This window comes from Delphinapterus leucas, chromosome 4, assembly GCF_059928025.1.
Source record: "Delphinapterus leucas isolate spDelLeu-1000000601 "Yukka" chromosome 4, BTC_Dleu_Yukka2, whole genome shotgun sequence".
Lineage (NCBI taxonomy): Eukaryota > Metazoa > Chordata > Mammalia > Artiodactyla > Monodontidae > Delphinapterus > Delphinapterus leucas.
In genome coordinates, this window is record NC_143132.1 from 131,844,968 (window position 1) to 131,871,768 (window position 26,801).

The window sequence follows — 26,801 nt, forward strand, 5'->3', positions numbered from 1 at the left end:
CCTGCATCTGCAGGCAGACTCTCAACCACTGCGCCACCAGGGAAGCCCTATGCACTTATTTTAATATGTGAAAAAAATATAACTAGCTAAGAAAAATTTTAAGTTTAAAACAAAAGTGAGCTATTAAAAAAAAATAGTAGTAGAGGTGGTAGGCAGACAGGACAGAAAAAAAAATTGTGATGGTACTACTCAAATCACTGAGGTTTGGGAAATAATGCAGATCAGTGTGGGTAAATCAAAAAGGAAGCCATTTCACAATGGTTGGAATCCTCATTGTATGTTCTCTGGCCTGAAATAAGTTGCCATGAAAGAGGTATGTATGTACTTCTAGGAGAGCACAGGGAGGTGAAGGGCACTATCGTGGCCTGGGGGATTCAGAGGGTTTTCCAGAGAGAGCAGACTTAAGAATGAGGAGGAGTTGTGCTGAAAAACAGTACATTTATTAGGACCCCTCATATGTAGAATTATGGAATCTTAGGCTTGGATGGAACCTTAGGAATCATCTGTATATTGCTTGTAATTAACTTTAAAATACTCCCTTATAGATAGTGTGACATATATGTGTGCATTTATTTATTTGTTTATTTTTATTCTTTTCCATTGTGGTTTATTATGGGATATTGAATATAGTTCCCTGTGCTAGACAATAGGACCTTGTTTATCCATTCTATATATGGTGGTTTGCATCTGCTAGTCGCAAACTGCCAATCCCCATCTGTCCCCTTGGCAACCACAAGTCTGTTCTCTATATCTGTGAGTCTATTTCGTAGATAAGTTCATTTGTGTCATATTTTAGATTCCACATATAAGGGATATCATATGGTATTTGTCTTTCTCTTTCTGACTTCACTTACTATGATAGTCTCTAGGTCCATCCATGTAGCTGCAAATGGCATTATTTCATTCTTTTTTATGGCTGAGTAATATTCCATTGTATATATATACCACATCTCTTTTATCCATTCATCTGTTGAAGGACATTTAGGTTGTTTCCATGTCTTGGCTATTGTAAGTAGTGCTGCTATGAACATAGGGGTGCATGTATCTTTTTGATTTATAGTTTTGTCTAGATATATGCCCAGAAGTGGGATTGCTGGATCATATGGCAACTTTTAGTTTTTTGAGGAACCACCATAATGTTTTCCACAATGGCTGTATCAATTTACATTCCCACCATAGTTTAGGAGGGTTCCCTTTTTCCACACTTTCTCCAGCATTTGTTATTTGCAGTCTTTTTAATGATGGTCATTCTGACCAGTGTGAGGTGGTACCTCCTTGTTGTTTTGATTTGCATTCTCTAATAATTAGTGATGTTGAGCATCTTTTCATGTGCCTATTGGCCTTCTGTATGTCTTCTTCAGAGAAATGTCTATTTAGGCCTTCTGCCCATTTTTTGATTGGGTTGTTTGTTCTTTTGTTATTGAGTTGTATGAGCTGTTTGTATATTTTGGAGATTAAGCCCTTGTTGGTCACATCATTTGCAAATAGTTTCTCCCAGCCGTAGGTTGTCTTTTTGTTTTGTTTCTGGTTTCCTTTGCTGTGCAAAAGCTTATAAGTTTGATTAGGTCCCATGTATTAGTTTTAACCCACACCCTAGGGTAGTGAGTTTATGACTGAAAGTGGCCTAAAAAAATTTGATGAAGACCTCAAAGAGATTTTGTTTTTATATGAGTTATATCTATTGATATTTACCATGTTAGAAATAAAAACTGAGAAATGTTTTTAAATACTTATTAATTTATTAAAATAATAATAAGCCTGTTATAGCATAACATAAGCAACATACTTATTTTAAAATATTTAGAAAAGAGAAAAAAGTTATAAGGGAATAAAGAGAACCTATAGATCAAGAGACTTAAAAAGTAAATTTTACCTCAAAAAATAAAAAGTCATCAGAAGAAAGAAAATCTAAAAACAAATCAGCCAATAACAATACATGAACCTTATTTAGAGTCAATACAAACACTATTAAAAATTATATGATGATCAGAGAAATGTGATCACTGTCTATATATTTGATATCAAATTATTTTTAAATGTTTAGATGGATTTGTGGTTTTGTACCTATGTTCAAAATGAGTTTATATTTCTTAGAGATACATAATGAAACAGAACAAGTGAAATAATACAATGGGATTTGTTTCAAAAATATCTGGTTGAGAGTGGAAGCAGAGGTGACACTATATATTAATAATAGATGGTGAGTAAATCAGGTTCAGTATTCTATTCTCTCTATATTTGTAGTTGTTTAAAATTTTAATAATAAAAAGTTTTTTCTAATTTAATGTAGATAATCTGATACCTGAAGTCTAGCCAATAGCAGACTTCACTTCCTTGTCACTTCCTATCAAATGAGGAAATGTCTACACCACTTGCTTTGATAAGCCAATACATTGTTCTGGGGGATGAATGATCTAGAACCATGAGCAGTTTGGGGGAAATGGCCAAAAAGGAACACTCAGAGGTCAAGAAAGCCTAAGTAATCTTACTATACTATATCCCTTTCTATTTACTATACTATACATTTTGTCAAACCAGACAGCAAGGAAAGTATCAGAATTTATTAGGACTATGGCAATGTTCTATTATCAAAGCAGTCACAGAGCTCACCCAGATTCAAGGCAAGGGTCATAGATCCCACCTCCAAGAGGGAAGTCAGAGAATTTGCAGCCATCTTTAATCCACCACTGTGGTCAAGCCTTTCACCATAAATTATAAATAAATCAACCAATAGCCTCTATGAAGGAATGCTACAAGAAAAATATGACAGACGTAATACAAAAAATCTATCATACCAATTAATGTAATAAATTTTACTCACTGATTTAACAAAATATCTTCAGATTGGATCATAAGACAAAACCTAACTCCAGGCTCTATATAGGAAGCACTCCTGAAACAAAGTGATTCAAGAAAGCCGTAAACAAAAGAACAGATAAAGGTGTACTAGGCAAATATAAACCAAAAAAAAAAAAAAAACACCCCACAGGATTTGATCTTCTTATCAGAAAGGGTAGAATTCAGGCTGCAAAGCAATAAACATGAAAAAAGGGCACTATATAATGGTAAAAGGCTCAATTCACAATGAAGAAAAACATTATTTAATATCCAGGCACCAATATTTATAAATATTCAGAAATATACCAGTAGTAAGAGTTTTAATTTAGGTTTCTCAGTTTAGGACATATTAAGAAGATAAAAAGTAAGGAAAAAAAATCACAGATCTAATTAACATAATTAATAAGATAGATATAATTAATCTATATCAAACTCTGCACCTCAAAAGTAGATCACACCTTATTTTCAGTCCCCATGGTATATAATCATATATGTGAATATGTATTCAGCCACAAACAAAAGCTTGAAAAATTCCAAAAAGTAGGAAATGCATAGAAAATGTCCTCTGATCATTACACAATAAACAAGAAATTAAAATACGATATTGGAAAACAAAAAGCTATTTCCATCTGAAATGTTTAAATTCTCTGCTAATCAACTCTTGGGTCAAAAAAGAAATACAAATCCAAGCTGGAGAATTTTTAGAAAACAATGTTAACAAAAACATTATATTTCAGAACCTATGGTAAAGATGTCAAACAGTGCTCAGGGGAAAAATGATAGCATTTAATACATTAACAAAAAGAATGAAAAACAAATATGGGGTAGGAGAGTAAGGAACAAACTATTAGGTATAAAATAAGCTACAAGGATATACTGTGCAATACAGGGAATATAGCCAATATTTTAAAATAACAATACATGGAGTAAAACCTTTAAAAATTGTGAATCACTATACTGAACACCTGTAAATTATATAATATTGTAAAGCAAGTATACTTCAATAAAAAAAAAAGAATCTTACTCAAACTGTGAGAAAAAAAGAATAACAAAATAAACCAAAGCAAAAAAGAAGTAAGCAGTTAAAGATAAAAGAATTTATGATTTTGAAAACAATAAAAAGAAAGTAATACTAATAAATACAAAAGATGATTTTTAAATGAAAAATGCTTTAAAAATTAGTTAAACTGCTAGCTGACTTAATCAAGATAAAAATTACAGTTGCAGAAATAAGAAATCATAAAATGAAAACAAATAGCAAAACGTCGGAACTGAAAAGAATATTCACCTTTTGAAAATGAATTAGAAAATCTGGCTGGATTAAACAGGTTAGGAAAATATAGTTTACTAAATGTACCCAATGAGAGATAGAAAATCTAAACTGGCCTCTGAAAAAGAAAAAATAAAAGCTGTCAAAACGCTACTTATCCAACCCTCAGTGACACCTGTCAATTATTTCTCACACACAAAACAAATGGCAAGTCTATCTCACGTCTGCATATGAGTGCAAAAAATCTTCAGTAAATCTTAAATAGGATAATATTTCAAAATCCAGTGAGTTTTATTCAAGAAATGCAAGGACACTTCAATATTAGGTAATCCACTAATATAATTCATAATATTAATATAGCAGTACTGGAAATATAATTCATTATATTAATAGTCCTACAGAGAAAAATCATGGTCATCGTATTTAGCAAAATTTAGGAACTATTTTTTATTAAAAATCTCAATAAAAAATATATGGATAATTTCTTAACATGATAAAATATATATTTCAGTCTAAAAGCAAGCATCACGCTTAAAAGGAAAGAACCATAAGCATCAGTTTGCAATCTTGTTGCACATGAAATCACTACGAAATCTTTAAACAGTTTAAAATACTGATACCTGGGTCCTGTCTCCCAGAGAGTCTGATTAATCAGTCTGGAGTGATGCCTGGACATTGGGATTTTTAAAAGCTACCAAGTCTAATGGGCAGTCAAAGTTGAGAACCACCATTACATTCAGAAACAAAGTCGGAGTGCCCACTATTAGTACCATTATTTAATATTATATTCAAGATACAATTGTACAATTAATGTTGTATTGGAGGTCAATGCAATTATATAAGAGAGAATTATAAAATTTGGAAAGAAGAAGTTAAACATATCACTAATTTAGATTATATGATTTGGGAGGGGTAAACTCAAGAATTTGGCTTTAGATTTAAAAATTACTGCAAGCAACGAGAACTCATATAGCAAGCAATAGGTTTTATAGAACACAACTGGTTATAAAATATAATGAAAGAAAATACAAATAGGAGCAAAAATGTAAATATCTAGCCACAAACTTAAATAGAAATGTGCAAGACTTATATGAAGAAAACTTGAAAATACTATGAAGGATTCAAAAGAGGACTTGAACTAATTGAAAGACACATATTTTTGGATAGGAATGCTCAGTGTCATAAACATGTCAATTCTTTCTAACTTCATTTATACTTTTAATGTCATCTCAATAAATATGCCAAATTTTAAAAAACTAGGCCAGTTGATTCTAAAATTCACGTTGAAAAGGAATCAGTGTTAGCCAGGAAAATTCTAAACAGAAGGTGGAAGATATACTAAATTTATTTAAAAATATAATAAAGCCTCAATAATTAAAACTACGTACATAGTTATGGTACAAGCATAATCAGACTAACCAATGGAATTGAAAAGAGACTCCAGAAATAGACTCAAGTATACAAAGAAATTTAGTATATGATAAAGGTGGCATTTCAGTGGGGGGAAAGATGGGTTATTCAATAAATGATATTTGACAAACTGCATAGCCATCTGGAGAAAAATTGTTTTATTTACACCTTACCTTGTATATTATGATAAATTCCAAATGTATCAAGGATTTAAATGCAAAAATGAAATCATAAAGGTACTAGAAGAAAATACAGGAAAATTTATTTATTCCCTTGGAGTAAGGATGACTTTCTAACTGAAACTCAAAATCCAGAAGCCATAAAAAAAGAATGATAAAAATTGACTCCATAAAAATAAACTTCTGCATAAAAAAATCATAAAGACAAAGGGCAAATGGAGAATATCTCTACAAAAAATATATATATATATATATTTTTTTTTTTTTTTTTTTTTTGCGGTACGCAGGCCTCTCACTGTTGTGGCCTCTCCCACTGCGGAGCACAGGCTGTGGACGCACAGGCTCAGCGGCTATGGCTCACAGGCCCAGCCGCTCTGCGGCATGTGGGATCATTCTCGGACCGGGGCACGAACCCGTGTCCCCTGCATCGGCAGGCGGACTCTCAACCACTGCGCCACCAGGGAAGCCCAACAAAATATTTTTAATAAAGAATTAAACTATGAATACAAAAAGTACTCCTAGAAATCAATGACAGAAAAGCCATTAACATAGGAATGGACAAAGGATAAGAACAGATAGTCCCCAGAAAAGGAATTCAACTGCCTCTTAACCATACGTTAAAAAATTAAAATGCTTAATCTTACTAATAATAAGAAATATATATATGAAAACTACACTAAGAATTCTGATTTGGAGGAAAATAAAGTTTATAAGAAGAAGATATAAACTTAGACCTGGAAAGATTCTAAAAGGAAATGTGGCTTAATTTAAAAAACTTAAGCATTCATACTTCTGTAAAATTTTACTTTTATATCTCATTGTACTTTCTTTTCTTGGATAGAAGTTTCTCTTTGGGGTGATTTTGAACCAACAACGAAAATAAAGAAGGAATAAATAAAAGAGAAGAAAGTCTTAATATTACTGTGCAATAATTGGAAAAGTAAATGCAAAGAAGGAAACATGTATATATGTAGCTGAGAGGTAGGAGGATAACTCATGATTATCGAAAATATGTTAGGATGTAAAAGAAAAGTATTGCCTGGGGCTAAACTGCCAGCAGCGAAACACAGAAGAAAGATGCTCAGCTGGCTTTAGAGAGGAGACAGAAGAAGTAGGAAGCAAGCCCTCAAGACCAGGCTGTGGCCAGGAGGGGGCATTTCAGTCTGGGACAGCTTGGTTGCTGCCTTGATGTAGGGGAAAAATTAAGGTAGCTTCAGAGAGCAAGAGGGAACAGCAGGCAGAATGTTAGGTGCTATTGTGCTTCTAAAGTCAGAGTCTAATCCTCAAAAGGTACCATTAGCCCTAATAATATAAAATTACTTAAAATATAAATTCTATTTCTTTAATAATAAAACCTAACATGTGAATCAATATACATTCTAATAAGAGAGAAAAGAGAAAATCTCACCAGTCAAAACAAATCACGGTTAGATTTTAATTGCACTGCTTCACAACATGCTGACAGGGAAAAGGTAGGACATTCCTGTCAAATTATGCCAGGAACTGCCTGGTTTCTGTCATAAAAGACAGATTATTTTTAAAATGTGCAACTCATTTATTCAAAGTTCAACATACCTCCTATAGTACTCAATAAATGTTGGTTGACAATCGTGATTTTCTGTGTTTCAGGTTTGGAATGTGGAGCTATTTTAAAATAACCTTTAAAGTATAGGGTTTTTGTTTCCTTGTGATCTTTTGCTTCTTTATTTAATTTTAATTTAGACATGGTTCTTTGATTTTAAGCTGGACTTATTTTGTAGGGTTTTTTTCCCAAGCTCCATTAACAGTTTCAGAAAATTGTACTTTTATTTATTTACCTGAATCAGTGTTTCTTTTATATATACTCAATTCAAAAGGTCGACAAAGTTTCCAAACATATACCACAGACCATTTAACCAGCATTTCAAATGAAAATAAAGGTGGTTTTAGCAGCATACAATAATTATAGATCTACATTTATCCTACAATATGCTAACGGACAACTGATTAGGTTGTAGATATCCTAGAGTCCTCAGTAGCATTTATGTATGAATCTGCATGAATTACAACTTCAGCTGTTCCTCACTTGCAGCATAATGTTTCTCTATGCGTAGTTCTTATGTAAGTGAAGCATACTTGGCCATTTCCTACTATGTGTACCTTCTGGATTTATCTCTTGTCACTCTACAATTAGGTTGTAGTAAAATTGGTGTTATATTTGCAGTGTCTAAATGATGCCACATAATTTAACTGAACCAGAGGTATAAATTACTCTGAATCAGCTGAAAACAGAGTCTGGCCAAGGAAAGGGAAGGATAGGATTATCTTTGACATTCCTCACAAGCTATCTCTGACCTTTTGCTATGTCAACATTTTGAAGGTACTTTCTCTGATTCCTTGAAGATAAGCAGCTCCATGAAGACAGGGCTGGTGATCTGAGGCAGATCAGAGTAATATAGAGAAACATTTGAAATATACTCAAAGGGGATATTTAAGCATTAATAATTTTCTGGGTTATGCATGTAATATTAAAATAGTTTCATGCAGTAAATACCTATGTATTATGTCCACAGTATTTGAGCTTTTATAAACATTATCTTCAATCCTTGTGATACTGAGAGGTAGACAATTAACAGATAAGGAAACTGAGACTCACAGAGTTAGGTAATTTCCCTCAGAATGTCATTGCTGTAAGGGGTAGCCATGATGGAAATACAGCCACTTCCTATTCCAAAGCCTGGGAAGTTGGCACTCAAACCATGGTGCATGAACACAGAAAGTGAAAATACACTGAGGTTGAGTTCAAAAATTGGGAAGATGCTTTCATTTCTTTGAAACAACTTTGATATCCTTTACCTCCCATCACCCGTCTCAGAACCACCCTTAGCCTAATCTAGTTCCTTTTTAGCTCACTTATGAATAGTGGCATTATGAGAAAGCCAGGAGTGTAAGTCTCTGGCATATCTGCAATAAATATAGTCTTATTACTTTGGACAAAGTAATAGTTACCCCCTCAGAGCCTCATTTGCAAAGTATGGATAAAAGCAAAGTGATCAGGGAGATTAATGAAATCACAGGTGTGGATTGTAGTCCATCCTCAATAATGGTTTCCAGCTTCTCCTTCATTTCGACAATAGTTGTCTTGCTGGTTTCTTGGGCTATAGCTTATCTTCTGCCTCTAGTCTCCACTCAACTTGCATCATCATGCAACCAGGTTCTATAAGGGAAAGAACCCGTGACCAGGAGTTGTAAGTGAGAGTGATTCCTTTACTGAGTTATGTGACATGCTCCTTCACTTCCCTGACTAACCACCAGGTACAGAAACCAGCAGCAAATAAATTCATAGAGCTACCATGGGCCACTACCAGCCTTCAAGAAACCAAGGGGACCAGGGATGAGGCAGACTGAGGACAGTGGCAGGAACTGGGAAGAGGAGATGCAGAAAGATGTAGCTTCCTCTACCATTCAGAACTGCCTAGGTTGCAAGAGGCAGACAATCCAAACTAACTGAAAAACACAAACTAATAAAAGGGGAATTTATTAGGTCATGAACTAAAAGGCTAGGTGTGGCTGGATAGGAGCTCAAAGGATATTATTAGGATGTGGCTTCTCTCTCCCAGGTCAGCTCTCTGTTGGCACTGATCTCAAACAGCTAATTTCCCATTGGTACAAAGTAGCCATAGTAGTTCCATCTGTACCTTTTCAGTTCAATGGAAATAGAAAACCTGTCTCTGCCCTCCCATTCTCAGAAGTCTCATTATAACATGTTTTATATTATAATGAGGTTGAGGCTCTGAATGGGTCATATGCCCATCCTTGAACCAACTTCTGTGGCCTGGGAAATGGGATGCACTCACTGGTGTAGGTCCAGATCACATGCTGTGACCAATCATGGAGGCCTGGGCAACATTATGTGTTGATTATCTCGGGGCAGGGATTTCCACCAAAAATCAGAGATACTAGATGTTGCCCCCAATGCTATCCACAGGGTAAAGGCTAGAGAGGACTTCGTGATACCCGGCCAACTCCCTCATTAAGAACAAGCGTCCTTTCCTTAAGAGGGCCATACACTAAGGACGTGCAGAACTGACCTGAGATGGGTAAGGGCTTGTGTATTAAAGGACCTGAGAGAATGCCAGTGGGCCGGAGCAGAGTTAGTAAGGTTTAGAGAATGGCTTGAAATAATGTTGGGGAGATAAGAGCAGCAAGATTATGAAAAGCCTTGTAGGTTATTAAGGAGTGTTGCTTTTAAGTACAATGGGAAGTCACTGGACAGTAAAAACATTAATCCAGGAATATATGTTTTTTAAAAGATCATTCCAGTGACTTTATAAAATTAGAGCAGAAAGGAGATACTTATTTCGCTCAGAATTATGTCTATTAAACTATTTCATTTCAGCTTTCCTGATGTATGACTCTAGGCATACTGCTTTTCTTAGGACAAGAGAACATGCTTAATTCTTTAAGTCATTATATTCATATTCATTTCTAAAATGCATATTTCTTAATTATAATAAATGAAATACTTTAATATGTCAATGTGTAATGTCTATGAATTATTTTCAATTATATTTGAGTGCAGCAAACATCATGTTACCTAATGATTCCAAAATAAAGCAAATTAAACCTGGAAAAAAAGTCCTCCCTATGACATCATCTCTGCCCTCTAACTTCCACACCCAGAGAAGGTAGCCTGCCTGCCTGAATCTGTGTCCAGCTGTTATCTGCATGGAGGTCACTTGGAGAAAAGTAGATAGGGATGTAGCTTCCCAAGTCAGCTCAGGTGTTCCTGGCCCCCAAATCCTACGAGAGCCTTCTGCACAGCCATCAGCAGGGACATTGTAGCAGGCAGATCTGTGCAGCCCAGACACCAAGAGACATCACATAAGAAAGGGCCCTTTCTCACCAACTATTTCAGGTTGTGGAGCCTCAGGGTAGTGAAAATGAACCAGTACTAATGGTTTTGCTAATCAGAAACAGTGACTGAGATAAGATCTTAATTTTCTATTCCCTAGACCTTGCAGTGCTATATCATATATTCATGAAGTAATAATTTTGTAGAACATAGAACCACAGAAAGCTAGGGCTAAAATGACCCCCTCCTTAACCTAATGAAGAAGCAAAGGCCACGAGAGGGGTAGATCCTTGATCAGGCTAACATACCAGGTTGAACCACTGATTCAAAACCAAAATAATTATAATAATAATAATTTAATTTAAATTCTATATTCCCAGTCTCCTGGGATAAGAAAACTATATTTATTTATATATTTGCATGATGCTTTCACAGTCATAATTCCATGTATCTTTACAATTTTAGAATAACAATATATCAATCCAGGACCACTTTAAGCTAATTTTTTAACTTGGGGGTTTCCTGGACCACGTAGGAAGCATAAATTTGAATCCCAAAACTATCTCAAAATGTGGTGGCTTATAACAAGTCATTTGTTTGCTAGCTGTTATGATTGCTAGGGGAGACTTTTCCTCACTAGAGGCTAAGCCAAAATTAACGAGTTTCCTGGCAATAGACTCAGAGTGGGTGGTCTAAGATGGCCTCACTCACTCGACTGGCGGATGGTACTGGTCCCGTGTCTTCAGGTGACTAACCTGAGTTTACACATGTGGGTGGGCTCCAAAAACCCAAGAGGGAGGGGCAGACACCACTGGATGAGTGCTTTTTCAAGCGCTTGTATCATGTTTGCTAATGTCCCATTGGTCATAACAACTCACATGGCCAAGCCCGGTGTCAGTGTGGGAAAGGACTTCAGAAAATCTCAGATACAGGCAGGTGTGGTTTACTGGGGGCCATTACTGTAACAACCTACCTCAGGGCCCAAGAGCTGAGCAAGGAATAATAGACGGCCTTGCTTTGCGGAAGACACGGAGCGAAATCCTGGCTCCACCTGTGTGCAATCTTAGATAAATGACTTACCCTCTCAGAGCCTTGGTTTCATCTTGGGGAAAATAATAACTACTTCACAGAGATTGTTGTAAAGTTTAAATAATGCATATTAAGTCTCTGCCTAAACATGCTTTAGTCAGCCCCATGCAAAAAGTTTTCGTCTTCACCCTGCTTCTGCTTCAAGATTTCACCTTGTTGCATTCTCTCTCTTTTGCAGCCTTGAAAAACTTCATTGAAAAGGCATTCTGATTTAAAAATCATATATGCCCACTGTAATATAATATATATATATATAACTCTATAGAGCTGGAAAGAGTGGCTCCTCTTCCACCGTTCAGCCCATCCTTTTCATTCTGCACTATCCTCCTGAGTGAGGCTCCAGGCTTCATGACAACTGCATCACACAGATGACTCTCAAATCTGAATGCCCAGTCCTGTCCTCCTCCATTCAGAGTCATTCACCCTCCACATGAGCAGAAGTTCTCAGTTTTTAGCATTTGCCAGAATCACCTGGAGGGCACGTTAAACCCTGATTGCAGGGCCCCACCTCCCAGGGTTATGACTGAGTAGATTTTCAGTGGGGCCCAAGAATTTGAATGTCTACTACATTCCCAGATGATACTGATGCTGCTGGTCTGAGGACCACACGATCAGAACCATTGGCCTAGAAGCACTTCACTTCAACTTGTGCAAAGATCAACCATTCCTCTTTCAAGACCTTCCCCTTCCTGAATTTTATATAACAGGTAATGGCATTGATCCTGTTGACCAAACTAGAAACCAATTGTAATTAAGGGTGCTGAGCAGTTATAGTATCAAGTTGCTCAGGTTACTATTTCTTCCTTCCTGTTTTCCCAGATGGCTTCAGTCCTCATCAATTTCATTATCTATTAAACAGTGCCACCCGATTATAAAGTCATATACCTTTTGCTTTAAAATACTTTGTCTCATCAGCTTCCTATGGTTGATGTGGAAAATTATGTAATTTTGTTATTTGCTTGGCCTACTGATAAGGTAGAAGAAATAAGTTTTGCCACTGGAATCAAGATGTCTAATAAATCTGCATCCTCTGGTACTTTTCGGTGAAGTATTATAGGATGCCAGTATCTCACAAGAAAAAGATAGGAGGGGCTCTTCCAAGTTTGAAGGTGCAGATCACACTAGGGAAGTAATTTCACCTGTCATTCCTGATATTGGTACTCCATCTTTTACCATGTTGCAAGAGTTGCTACATTGTAGAGAAGGGCCTAAACCTTATACAAAGCTGGTTCAGACTTACTTTTGCAAAGGCTGGAGATAGTCATGCCTCAGTGCCCACGGTGTCCAACCAAGAAAAAGTATACAAATCTCTCAGATTTCATGAGCCAGATTTTTCTGTTTTCCAGCTATAGAAAAGGGAGTCCTGCGTCTCTCTCAAGGGGACTATTTTACTAGTTTCTCCTTAACTACTCTCCTGTCTCTCCTTTGCCCCCTCCAAGCTATCCTCTATTCTGTGCATCAGAACACTCCATCTAAAACCCAGGTCTGATAATGTTATTCCCTTACTTTAGAATTTATAAGGAGGCTATCCATTGCCTACAGGAAAGCACAGCCAAGTTTGTTGTTGCTCTTGAATGGAAAAGAAGTTGGGGCCAGACTATGAAGGCCCATTAATGCCATTCAAAGGATTCTGGCTTTTATCCTGCAGGCAATTGGAAGCCATAGAAGGTTTAAAACAAAGGAATGACACATAGGATTCGTTGTTACTGTTTTTATGTTATTTCCACTCTGATATTAGTATAGAAGGTAGATTTGGGGAAAAAATTAGGCAGCAGAAGACTGGAGACAGAGAAACTAGTTAGGAAGCTGTTTTGTTAGTGAAGTAGGGCATGAGGAGAAGGAATGGAGTAGTATCTAATCTATAAGAAATATTTGTCTTGGTGTTGGTGGTGGTGGCTGGTGAAATGAGTGATCCAGGTTAGCACTTTTGAAACAATCCCAGCTGTTATTGAGATGATGAAGATATAATAGCCTGGGTCTTCTCTGTGCTCTTGATGGAAGTGAGATCATCCCAGGTTGCTCACTACATTAGCATTTCATAAGCTGTTGGGAGAGCTTGGGCCATGAGCTGAAGCTGAGCTTCCTAAGTCCCCCAACATCCAGGATTAAATCAAATGCATCGCAGTGATCAGCATGGCCTTTGGGCTTGTCACACTTAACAGCATTTCCTACCTCTGTGTCCTGAGAATTAAATCTTCCCCATGGAGGCAATCATATGCATTTAACACTGGGATGATAAATTCTTTCTTATTTGGTTTTTAAAATTAAGAGAACTGAGTAAGGCAGCAATTCCGGATTGTGTGAGGAAATGTGATAATGAGTGGCTTTGTGGGCTCTGCCAAGTTCTCTCCATCATGTTACCAGGGAGATTGTGAACACCTAAAATCGGTACAGCTGGGGCAGAAGAAGCTAAAGTAAAAAGTCCCATAGGGCAATTTTTTTGTTTCCTAACACTTAAATTCTTAAGACAATTTTATAATACAAATTAAATTAGATTTATTTGCAGAAGACAAATAAAATGTAAAAGAGAATAAAATATTTTAGCAGAGCCCACAGAGGCCTCACCTATAGTACATGCCTATTAAATATTAAACAATCTAAATCAGGGATAGTAAATTCATGATAAATAATTAGAAATATAACCTGAATAAATCCCATAGTCCCATGTGGTTTATTCTTTGTACTATATAAACTGTTTTAAATTTTACCAGGTGTCTCAAAAATTGTCAAAGGAGGATGTGCAATTTATTTAAAGTAGAAAATCTTAAAATTTCTCTCCCCAGGATTGCCTCTTTCAGTGTTCTTCACCTAGAACAAACCTTGTCCTCAAAATTTTCTCTTTCCCACTCTCAACACCCAACTCTCAAAAATGCTTGCTGATATCATGTGACCAATGTCTCTCTCCTCTCCTTCCCTAATTACCATTTCTTTCAGCTTATTATGCATTTCCTCTAGCTCCTCTGGTTTCTTAAAAGGCTCTTCTTTATTTTTTTACCCGAATTCTGTACAAAAGAAAAAATCCTTTCTTCTCAGAAGCAAAAGGCAGAAGGGGAGATTGCAAGAACTGATACAATGATCATTTTTGTCCCTGTTACACATTAATATTTTTATACCTGTTATAGGAAAAACCAAGAATAATATGAAATATATCACTAACTTTGAATAACATCAGAATTAGGCAGTGATTAGGAACATGAGCTTCAGAATCAGAAAAACCTGTGTTAAGACTCTGGCCCTGCCATTTGCTCCTTCCCTAGGTTTCAGCATCTACAAATGCAAAAGGACATGGATTAGAATTGAATTGGATAATTCATGTAAAATATCCAGCATAATTCCTGGAAACTTTTATTATAATTATTGAATAAGGTATGTTGTGAATATTTTATTATAATTATTTGTATAAATTATGAGTGTTTTATTATAATTGTTCATTCTTATCTTGGGGGAAAATAGTCCATAGGGAACAGGAATTTAGCCCAGGACAATCCTTCCTACTGGCACAAAACATTTAACAATCCAGAAAACAAGTTACTTTCCATCCTCAACCCTAGAGGAACAAATGCTATTTTCCCTATAGGTCATAAAGTATTCCTGCCTTCTCATGTGGTCACATGCTCAGTGGAGCTCCTGGCAACTCAACACACATCAATGGATTGATTAATGGACTGTTGAAAAAACAGATATCTCAGGGACACCAGATGCAAACCAAGTAGCAATGAGCCTGAAAGTCTGCCTGGTGATAGAATGAAGTATGTGCCCTTCTTCAGTCACTCCTGGACCAACTCTATCAACCAACAGTTGCGTAGATGCAAGTAGCCCACATGAGTTCTCTTTCCCCATCAGCTGGTAAAGTAGATGGTTCATTTGTTCACTCATTCACTGGACAGTTTTTGAGCTCACATTGTGTGCCAAGCACTGTGCTTTTCACAGAGGAAAGGATAGGGTTCTAACTCTAGGGAGGTTCTCTTCAGCAAGGAAGAGGTATCACAGATCAGTGCTCCTCAAACTAGAATGTACATACAATTCCCCCTGAGAATCTTGTTAAAATGCAGGTTTTGATTTAGTAGCTCTGGGCTGGGCTGGAATTTTACATTTCTAATAAGTTCCCAGGTAATATGCATACCGTTCATCTCGAAGTTCACTACTCAAAGTGTAATCCTCAGACCAGGAGCATGGGTAGGTTGTCAATTTAAGAATGCTGATGCCTATTAATTCAGTTGAATTAGGTCCCTTCTGTTATTTTGTAGATTCCCAAGCACACATAGCCCTGTCCATCTGATTATGCAGCGGGATCAAAGGGAAGATGAGAGATGCTTATGTGAAAATAGCCATCATTGTAAGGAGGGAAGAACCCAACGATATCAGATTTGTCTGATTTTCTGTAATAAATCCTGAAAGGTCAGAAATAGCAAATTCTCAATTTTAAATGTTTCCCTGTCACTTCCCAGTCCGCCCTGCTGAGGAGGGCTAGATGTAGAGGACAGTGGGAAGAGGGTGGGTACCATACAGTAGCGTACTGGATGCAGAGCCAGACTCCGCCCCTTCCTACCTAGATCACTCAGCTGAAATGAGGAAATTTTGTGTTTTAATCTCTAAATCTCAAAAATGGGAATGCTTATCATACCCACCTAAGAGGCTTGTTGTAGTTCATGAGATGATTTGCAGAAAGCACCTATCACAGTGCCTGCAGTGACCATGTGTCATTATTATTGTTATTAAATAAAACTGGGAACCATGATAAATATTCCTTATCAGTACCTTGTCAAGGCACACTGGAGAAAGATAAATCTAAATTAGAGCCCATACTCTGACTCATGCGGTTTTAAATCAGACTGGTAATGTTGTGTGAGCACAGGTGTTTTGTAGTTTGGTTTCTCTTCTAACACGTGAAAAAAAATGATCAAAAAGAAGAAAGAGAAAACAATCACTATTTGAAAGCAAATGAAGGGCGCCACCCTCCTCCCAGCCCTTTTTTTTTCTTACTTTGACATCTCAGTGTGTGTTTTTTTTTCTTTTAGCTGTGAGTTCTGGGATAGGTGATAACTGCCAGTAATAGGATTAGCATTGATTTCTTTAGCAAGAACAGAGATGTGGCAGTTCCAACCATTTCCTGAACTGCCAGCTTTGAAATATCAAAAAAAATAGAGAGAGAGAAAAAGAAAAGAAAGAAATGAAAAGAAAGAAGTCGGTAGGGGGAAAATACAGCTTTTAGAGAAATGGAAGCGTGTGTGAATCCCACTGTGCGTGTCTGTGTGTGGGTGTATGGACACACATGTGCACGTAGACGGATACAGGATCACTCAGACACGTGTAGTTCATGCGAATATTTTGTTGTTTGGTGATAAAGGATCAAAAGCTCTGTCTCTGTTCTGCTTCAAAAAAAGGTTTTAAACATTCATTTGGCTTTCTTTTTCTTTCATTTCTGACACATTTACCAACTGATCTTCCATAGTTATCCTTGAATTCTGACTTTTGTAACCTTGAAATTCAAACAAAGGAAAGAAGTGTCTCAGAGAAAGACTGTACAGTGGGCCCTGCCAGAGTCACGCCCCCCAGGATTCCGTTTCTCTGAGACTTAGTCCACAGGACACCAAAATACAGGATCAAGTTCTCCAAATCTCAACCAAAGTGTCTCCTTAAAAATAGCTGGTCGACCTCCTGCAGGAGACCCAAGCCTTCACATCCGAGCTAAGGAGTTGGGGGTCTACCCTCTTTTCCAAAGGTGCCAAACACAAATCCAAGCAGGGGCTGAGGCAATGCCCTCCAGCTTCTGGTGCTAAAACTAAAGAGGAAGAAAAATGGGGCAAAGGGCGGGCTTCTTCCACAGCCTTTGAGCTTCTTTGGAAGCAAAACTAGTATAAAGCAGGATTTGAAGTCAAGATATCAGGTCAATCACATAAGTCAGATCTTGAGGCTCAACAAATTAGAAATAGAGAATTTTCTAGAAGAAAGAAGTAGAGGAAGGGGTAGTGAGAGGTGGTTCTCTTTGATGTCTCCTTGGGTTGGATATATCCAAATCAATACAGGTGATTTGGGGGAAAAAAATCATTTTAAGGAGAAAACCCATTAAACCAATAGACTGAGGATTACTTAGCAAATTATTTTATGAATTATGATATCTTATGATGATTATCATTATCAGCTACTATTAATTGGAGTTATGTACCAGGGACTGTATGAAGTCCTCTGTATGTACTCATTAGCACTTTTAATCTTCATGAAAGAAGTTAGATAATGTCTACTTTACATCTTACAGATCAGGAAACTTAAGCTCAGATAAGTGACTTGCCCAATATCACACAGCAATAAAGTAATAAAGCCTATATTTAACCCCAAACCTGGATGATTCCAATGTCTAGTGTAACTGAGTCACCACCTTTCCTTTAAGGTATTACATTTTCATTTGCTGAGACACCATCAAATGAGAGCCATTCCTCCATATTCATTTATTCATTCATTCACCATCCAATCAGCATCATTTGGGCACCTGATATATATCATCTACAGAGGTAGGACACTGAATTCAAGGATGAATCAGTCAAGGTTCCTGACACAAAGTGCTCAGAGCCACGTGGAGCAGACTGACTCAAGGATAGCACAGAGGAGAAAAGAACTTAGACAGTACCTTCACAAGGATAGGGTTCTACTTGAACTGGAGGTTGAGTAGGAATTCATAGAATATACACGTTATAGTAAGTAATTTCTTAGCTGGCTCTAATCAGCAGCTTCAAAACTCCCAAAGGCAAAAAAATCCTGTTGAACCATGTATACAAAACACCTTAGCAACAAGTTGAACAGATCAAATATTAGCTTAAACTGTTCAACACAAGTTGTCAAGTAATTATTTTACTTGTTGCTTATTCTCATTGAAATAATGTTTGATAGTATATACACATTTTAAAACAACATTTATGCTTTTCTTTCTCATTTGTAGTGCTGTTCTTTGGAAAAAAGTAGAAAATTAATATAGCTTACTATGTATTAATAAACATTTATATATGTATATTTCTGTGTTTAGTTTTATATATGTACATATATATATGAAAATTTAAATCACTCATAATCCTGCTACTCAGAGTTATCCAAGGTTAACATCTTAGAATATATTTTCTTCCAGTACATTTCTATACAGTTATCAATTTAGTGCACAGAATTAGATTTACAATATATATACTGTATTTTAATGTTTTTACCCACATTTCTATCTTTACAATGAACATTTAACACTTTTTTGTGTGACTAAACATTCTCTGACAGTATAACTTCTAATGGTTCCCTAACATTCACCCTCTACATGCCCCATTCCATCCCTGCTCTACAGAACATTTAGGTACTTTCCTTTTTGTTGTTGTTGTATTATGAATTATACAGCAAAGAATATCCTTGTATATAGATTTTTGTGTGCATTTTTAATTATTTCCTAAAGATAAATTCCCAGAAGTGTTATTATCTCATCAAAAGTTTAAAACCATTTTAAAGTTTTTGGTGTGTATTTCTAAATATATATTCAGAAATATAGAATCAATTTGCCTTCCCAAAAGCAGAGTAAGAGTGCCCATCTTCTGCATTCTCACCAATATTGGATATTTCCATTTAAACCACTTTAAAAGTATTTCCCAATTGAGTAAGCAGAAAATTGTATCTTGTTTTTATTTGCTTATCACTGAATACTGATGAGGTTAGGCATTTTTCATACATTTATTATCCACTTGTATTTCTTCTTTTGTCATTTATTCATGTCCTTTGCCCATTTTTTAGTTTCCAGGCTTATCTTATTCTTATTGATTGGTAGGCGTTCCTTATAGATTAAGGATATTAACCCTTCGTTTGTCAGAGGTGCTGACACAGCCTTAAACACTAGTTCAAACACATCATCTTTTCCATTCTTTAAAGTTCAACTCAGATCTCCACAAACAGAAATAAGCCAACCACGCTCTGTGCCCTGGCTCCCAATCACACAAAACCTACAGCTCTGGAGCATATTATGATTTGCATCTTAATTTACTAATTGTTTCCTTTGTGCTAAGCTTGTCCACATCCTACCCCTCCCAAACTATAGAGTTCATTGAATATAATACACCATCTAAATCTTCTCTTTTTGCTATCTCCATTGTTTAACAAACAGCCAATTATTTCTCTGTCTTCACACTGTTCCCTCTCTAGTCTGGATACCAGAAACCATGATTTCCAAACACTGTTCTAGGAACTTGGCTCTGTTATTTGCTTAATCTTCAGTTTTAAAGTAGGATCTTTTAAGAATGGCACCAAGGCCATAAATACGTAAGCATGGTCAATGTGAATGGAGCCTAACACTTATTTCTTCATTAGTATAAACTGGACCACCTGTAACTGCTCAGAAACAATACCATAAGAGCTTTTTCTCTCTTGTAGAGAAGAAAGAGGCAGGAAGATCTGAGTGGCAATGCATCCTGGAGATGGTGACATTGCATGAACTCTCTCTGATCCCCTTGTTAGGAAGGTAAATAGAAAGAATGGGAGATGCTTCTATTTCATTCTGGCCCAATTCCTCTGGATTGTGGCTGTCGAATAAAATACAGGTTATCCTGTTAAATTTGAATTTCAGATAAAGAATGAATAATTTTAAGTAGAAGTATGGTCTATACTTCTGAAATGCAAAATTTAACTGGGTATAAAGTATTTTGATTTGCTCAATCTGGCAACCCAACCCTGGATAAAAACCCACTGGGCACTAGAAATTTAAACAGAAGGTTTAGGAAGAGAATATGACTGAAGAGTAAGTAGAGACCAAGGCCATTTGGAATTTATATGTTGTACATATTGGCAACATAGATTTGAAATAATCTCCCCTTATTAGAGGAGGAAACTTTAAAATAAAAAGAAACGAAAGCAGCTTCCTGAAGATCCAAAGTAAGAGAAGACTATGAAAATGATTTCCTGTAGGACCTAGAATACATTCCTAGAAAATTGTTCAGCATTCTTAATTGGATACAAGAAGACTGAACCTCTATAGAACAGGAATAGAAACCCACGAGGTACAAGTGAGTCAGGAAGAGATCAAAAGGGAGATAAGTAAGGTGAGGAATTATTGAAAAGAGACCAAAAATTAATTAACAGCATTAAAATCTCCTTTGACACAATAAAAAGTAGAACTTCTTTTAAAATATGAAATCTTTCATGTAGAAGAAAACCTTAGGAAGCTCTCTTAGAATGTAGAGGAAACAGCCAAAAAAAAAAAAAAAAGAGACAATTATTGCTTTGAAGCCAGAGATAGGATAAACAATGTTAGAATTATAGGTGTTTTAGAATAACAGGACCAGATAATATAAAAATAGGGTCGAAGGTGCTGGTTTGGGATAAGGTGAAGTAAGCATACTCTATCTTGCTCTTCCGCTGAATGCAGCTTTAAAACCTGGACAGAAAACTCTGAAAATTATATAGGAGCATGCAGACCGGAATTCAAATTATCACTGAAGCAGTGATATCCCACCAGTATCCCCCAACCTGATCTCAGTGAAGTCCCAAACCCAGAAGTTGGTACCCAGGTACAGAGAATGCTCCAGTGGTAGCTTCCTAGTTCTGGCTCCAGAAGTGGGAAATAGAACTCCTAATGCTCAGATAGACTATGGAAATCCCTATCTTCTTTTTCTTTGCTCCATTCTCAAGCTTCCCAGCCTCCAAGCAAACTCACAGTGGTAGCAGCAACAGAAGTCCCCAGGAGCCAAAACTATCAATGGTGGGTAACTTACTTCTACCAACAGAGCTGTGTTCCCAAGAGAATGAGGCAAACTTCCCATTTCTCTCCTCTCTCTCTCTCTCTCCTTCCTGCCCTTGTCACTTGATTTTGGACATAGGAGCAGCAGCAGGCAGAAGGCAGGGTAACTAAGGCCCCAGTTTTCTGCATGGAGGACTGAAAAGAGGACCCCCAGAAAACAAACAAACAAAAATACCAGGAAGATGGCAAAGAGGGAGGAACTTGGAAAACAAACCCATAAAGTTGTTTACAAACTCCTGAGCACACTTCTAATCATACTTGGATGTAATCCTAAACAGCATCCCAAATAATCTGAGAACTGGACAGATAGACAATCACCTAGCTTCCAGATTGGCCACTGGGTGGCATATATGTGGGCCAGCAGTAAATAGTACTGCTAATACTCTGAAAATTTAATAAATATTAGAAACACAGCCCACAGAAGACAGATTGAAACTAGCAGCCTGAACCTAACCAGGTTGATTTCCTGCTAAAGCAAAAATATTAAATTCTCCACAGGACTTAACAAGACTTGGAGTCTCATAATAATCAAAATATTGGGGTGCAATGCAAAACTACTCAGCATATGATAAACAAAGAAAATATCAGCTCACATGAGAGAAGACAATGAAAGAGACCAACAACAAAATGATACAGATGTTAGAATTATCTCATAAAGTCCTTAAGGCAGCTCTTTTTCTCTAATGCTCAAAAAAAAAAAAATGGACACTCTTAAAACAAATGGAAACATAAAAAGTCTCAGCAAAGAAACATAAGGCATCAAGAAGAACCAAATGGAAATTCTAGAATTTAAAAATAATATAACTGAAATTTAAAACTCGATGGATAGGCTCAGTAGCAGAATGGAGATGACAGAGAAAATGATCATGAAACTTGAAGATATTTCCATAGAAATTATCCAATCAGAAAAACAAAGAGAAAAAAGATTGAAAAAAAAAAAAAGAGAAGAACTTCAGGACCTGAGGGACAATAACAAAAGTTATTGTCATCCAAGTCCCAGAAGGAGAAGAAAAAGACTACAGTGCTAATGAAGGAATCAATGAAGATGAAAATAAATGAGGAGACCACATGTTCATGGATTGGAAGATTCAAATTATAGATATCAATCCTTCCCCAAACTGATTGATAGATTTAACATAATTCCACTCAGAATCCCAGTAATAGTCTTTGTAGATATAGACAAAATGATCCTAAAATGTATATAGAAAGGCAAAGGAATTAGCAGAGCTAAAACAATATTTTAAAGAACAATAAATCTGGAGTACTCATACTAGCCAATTTTAAGATTTGCTACAAAGCTACAGAACTCAAGACAATACAAATTTTCAAAGGAATAGACACATAGATCAATGGAACATAATAAATAGCCCAGAAATATGCCCCAACAAATATGGTTAATTGCTTTAATTCCACCTAACAAATTTTAAAAACAAGACCTAAAAGGATCAAAATGTTTCCATGTAACTTAACTGAATCCCAGAACAAAATTCAAGAACCCAGCACCCAACAAGGAAAAACACATGATGTCTGTCATCAGATGAAAAATTACTATGCATCCTTTACAAGCAGGAAAAAACAACCCAAATGAGGAGAAATGTCGATCAATGTACACCAACTCAGATCGCCACAGATATTAGAATTAGCAATTGGAAATTATCCCAAATGAATAAAGAGAGAAAATAATAATAATAACAATAACAAAAAACAGGGCATCAGTGTTCTGAATAACAAATTCAGGAGCCTATTTATACATGTCACTGGAGTCCCTAAAGTTGGGGTGTGGGGAAGGAAAAAAATGTTTAAATAGATAATGGCTGAAAATTTTCCAGATTCAATGAAAACTATAAACCCACAGATCCTAAAGCTCAATGAATCCAAGCGCAGAAACATGAAGAAAAGTACACCAAGTTACCTCACAATCAGTTTTCTAATAATCAGTAATAAAGAGAATCCATAAAAACAGAGGACAAAAGCTCTGTACAGAGGAATGTAGATAAGTATTACAGTAGCTTTCTTTTCAGAAACAATAAGCAAGAAGATAACGGATCAATCTTTCAAGTACTAAAGAAATAAATCAGGATAAATTAGGAGTTTGGGATTGACAGATACACACTACTATATATAAAATAGATAAACAACAAGGACCTACTATATAGTACAGGGAACTACATTCAATATCTTACAATAACCTATAATGGAAGAGAATCTAAAAAAGAATATATATATATATATATATATATGAATCACTTTGCTGTGCACTTGAAACTAACACAACATTGTTATTTATCAATCAACTATACTTCAATTAAAAAAAAATTTTTTTAAGTCAACCTAAATTTCTGTACCCAGCAAAAATATCTTTCAGAAACAAAGTGCATTTGAAGGGGAAAATATTGATTTTTTGAGAAGAAGCTGAAAGAATTGATCACCAACAGATCAGCATTACCAAAAAAATAAATAAAAGAAATTCTTTACACAGAAGGAAAATGATACCAGATGGAAATCTGGATCTACACAAAGAAATAAAGAGCATATGCCCATTCAAATACTTGTATATTAATTCATAGTAGTTTTATTTGTAATAAACTAAAAACTAGAAACAAGTCAGATGTCCATTGGCAGGTGAATGGATAAACAAATTTCAAGATATCCATACAGGGCTTCCCTGGTGGCGCAGTGGTTGAGAGTCCACCTGCCGATGCAGGGGACGTGAGTTCGTGCCCTGCTCCGGGAGGATCCCACATGCCGCGGAGCGGCTGGGCCCGTGAGCCATGGCCGCTGAGCCTGCGTGCCCGGAGCCTGTGCTCTGCAACGGAATAGGCCACAGCAGTAAGAGGCCCACGTACCGCAAAAAGAAAAAAAAAAATTCTACATAATACAACTAATCTACAGGGACAAAAAGATCACTGGTTTACTAGAGATGGAAGGGGTAAGATGGAGGGGGAGAAATAGAAGAATTACAAAGAGGCAGAAAAAAACTTATGAGGACAATGGATACATTTATTATTTTAATTGTGTTGATGGTTTCATGAGTGTATATATATGTCTAATTTATCAAACTGTAAACTTTAAATAAGTGCAGTTTAAACCTCAGTAAAGCTATTTTTAAATAGAGAGAGGTGTGATATCTCCCACAGTGGTAGTTCCTTAGTCTTTCACAGTTAAGAAAAGACTGACATTGAGATCATCAGAATTGGCATTAAAGATGTAAACATATCATCATGTGAGGTCCCTGACAAATGACTATTCTAAGCAGTCCAGCTTGGAAAGGTAGAGAAAAAAGTTTTTATTTAGCAATCTTTAGGCAGAGAATACTAAATCTATAAATACGGTACTCATTTTTTACCAAGTTGTTAGTTGAAATAGATCAACAGATAACTTTTACATAATCAGGAAGCATAACAAAAGTCTATACCTATACTCTGGAACAAATTCATAATTAGGGTATTATTAGACCTGTTCTACCTATGAAGAAATAGAGCTCAGAGAGGTTGAGTTGGCAAGTTAGCCCAGGATCACATAGGTAGCAAACAGCAGAGTCAGAACCCTCATACAAGCCGCCTAACTCCAGAACTATCAATATTATCTCCTACACAGCTAATATCTGACTCTACCCTTTGTGCATGACCTGGGATGGCAAGGCCATCACCTAGGGCTAAGTATTTCAGTATAGTCACTGAATTTTTATGTTCCCAAAATTCATAGGGGAACAGTTAATCCACTAATTCTTACCTCCTTTTTTCTCTTATTTGGAGACTTGCCTGTTTTCCAACAATTTTCCTAGAATTGATCCCTCTTTTGCTTTCCCCCTCATGTCCTAATTCCAACCCATCAGCAAACCCTGTTGGCTCTACTTCCACAATATACCCTGAGTCAGTTTGCTTTACTCTATCCCCACAATACCACCCCAATTCAAGTACCATCATCTCTTGCTTGACGAATGACTTTTGTCTATGATATGAGGTGCACATTTCCACCAGTTGGTCATTTGTGTTTAAACTTGTTTATGTTTTGATGTTTTCTTTCTTTCATATACCAGTGTTTTATTTTTATGTACTCAAATTTATTAGTCTCTCCATTTATAGCTTCTGGTCTTTGAGTCATATTTGGAAAGGCCTCCCCTAACTGTTGATTTTGAATAAACAAACTTGAGAGCCTGAGCGGGAACTACAAAGGGCATTGCATCTGTGCTGCCACCCGCCAACACATGCTGCAAGTCATCCCCAAGCTTGGAAGTTTACATAAGCTTTAGTCTAAGACTTCTTAATGCACAGAGCTGCTCCAAAGGAATATACCTATTTTTCAATCTCTCAGCCTTCAAGCTGGACTTTAGGAAGCAATACTCAAATCCAGTAGACCCTTTTTGTACAGGTGGTCAAACCTTGGGCTGCCAAAATAAATCTTTGACTTTCATAAGTACTTCAAAATACTTAAGTGCATAGGCATTCGTCTACAATGAGGGGGAAAAAAAAACACTAGTATTAAATACATCAACTTAAAATTTTTCTAAAATCATGAACAAAATAATTAATAGTTAATTCTATAGAGAAAAGGCAACATTATATCTTGATTCAAACAAACTTAAAAAATGATGAGATAATTAGAAAAATATGAATATAAACTAAATATTTGATAATGTTAAGGAATTTTTGTTAATTTAATTTTGGTGTGTTAGTGGTAACATGTCTCTATTTTCTTCTTAAATAGTCCTTTTAACTGTTGGAGACATACACTGAAATATTTATGGATAAAATGATATAATGTCTAGGATTTGCTTTAAAATATCCAGAGATTTTGTGTGTGAAATATTTATGGATAAAATGATATAATGTCTAGGATTTGCTTTAAAATATCCAGAGATTTTGTGTGTGTGTGTCTGTGTGTGTGTGTGTGTGTGTGCGCGCGCGCGCGCGCGTTATGCGGGCCTCTCACTGCTGCGGAGCACAGGCTCCAGACACGCGGGCTCAGCGGCCATGGCTCACAGGCCTAGCCGCTCCGCGGCATGTGGGATCCTCCGGGTCCGGGGCACGGACCCATGTCCCCTGCATCAGCAGGCAGACTCGCAACCACTGTGCCACCAAGGAAGCCCCCAGAGATATTTTTAATAGTAGGGATATATATGAAACAGTATTAGCCATGAGTTAATATTTATTGAAGATGGGGATGTGTTCATGGGGATTTATTATATCATTGTCTGTACTTTTGGATATGTTTGAAATTTTCCATAATATATTTCAGAGATAATATGTTAATTATATAGATTAACTCCTTTTGGAATAAGATTTGGGAGTGCATCTATGAGGCCTCACTGGGGGCTAATGGACTCAACACCTTTTCCAACCCCTTTTCCCTTGACTACATAGAGGCTGGAACATGTGAATGATCATTTTCCCAGCATTCTTTGCAGCTAGGAGTCCCTTGAGTCAC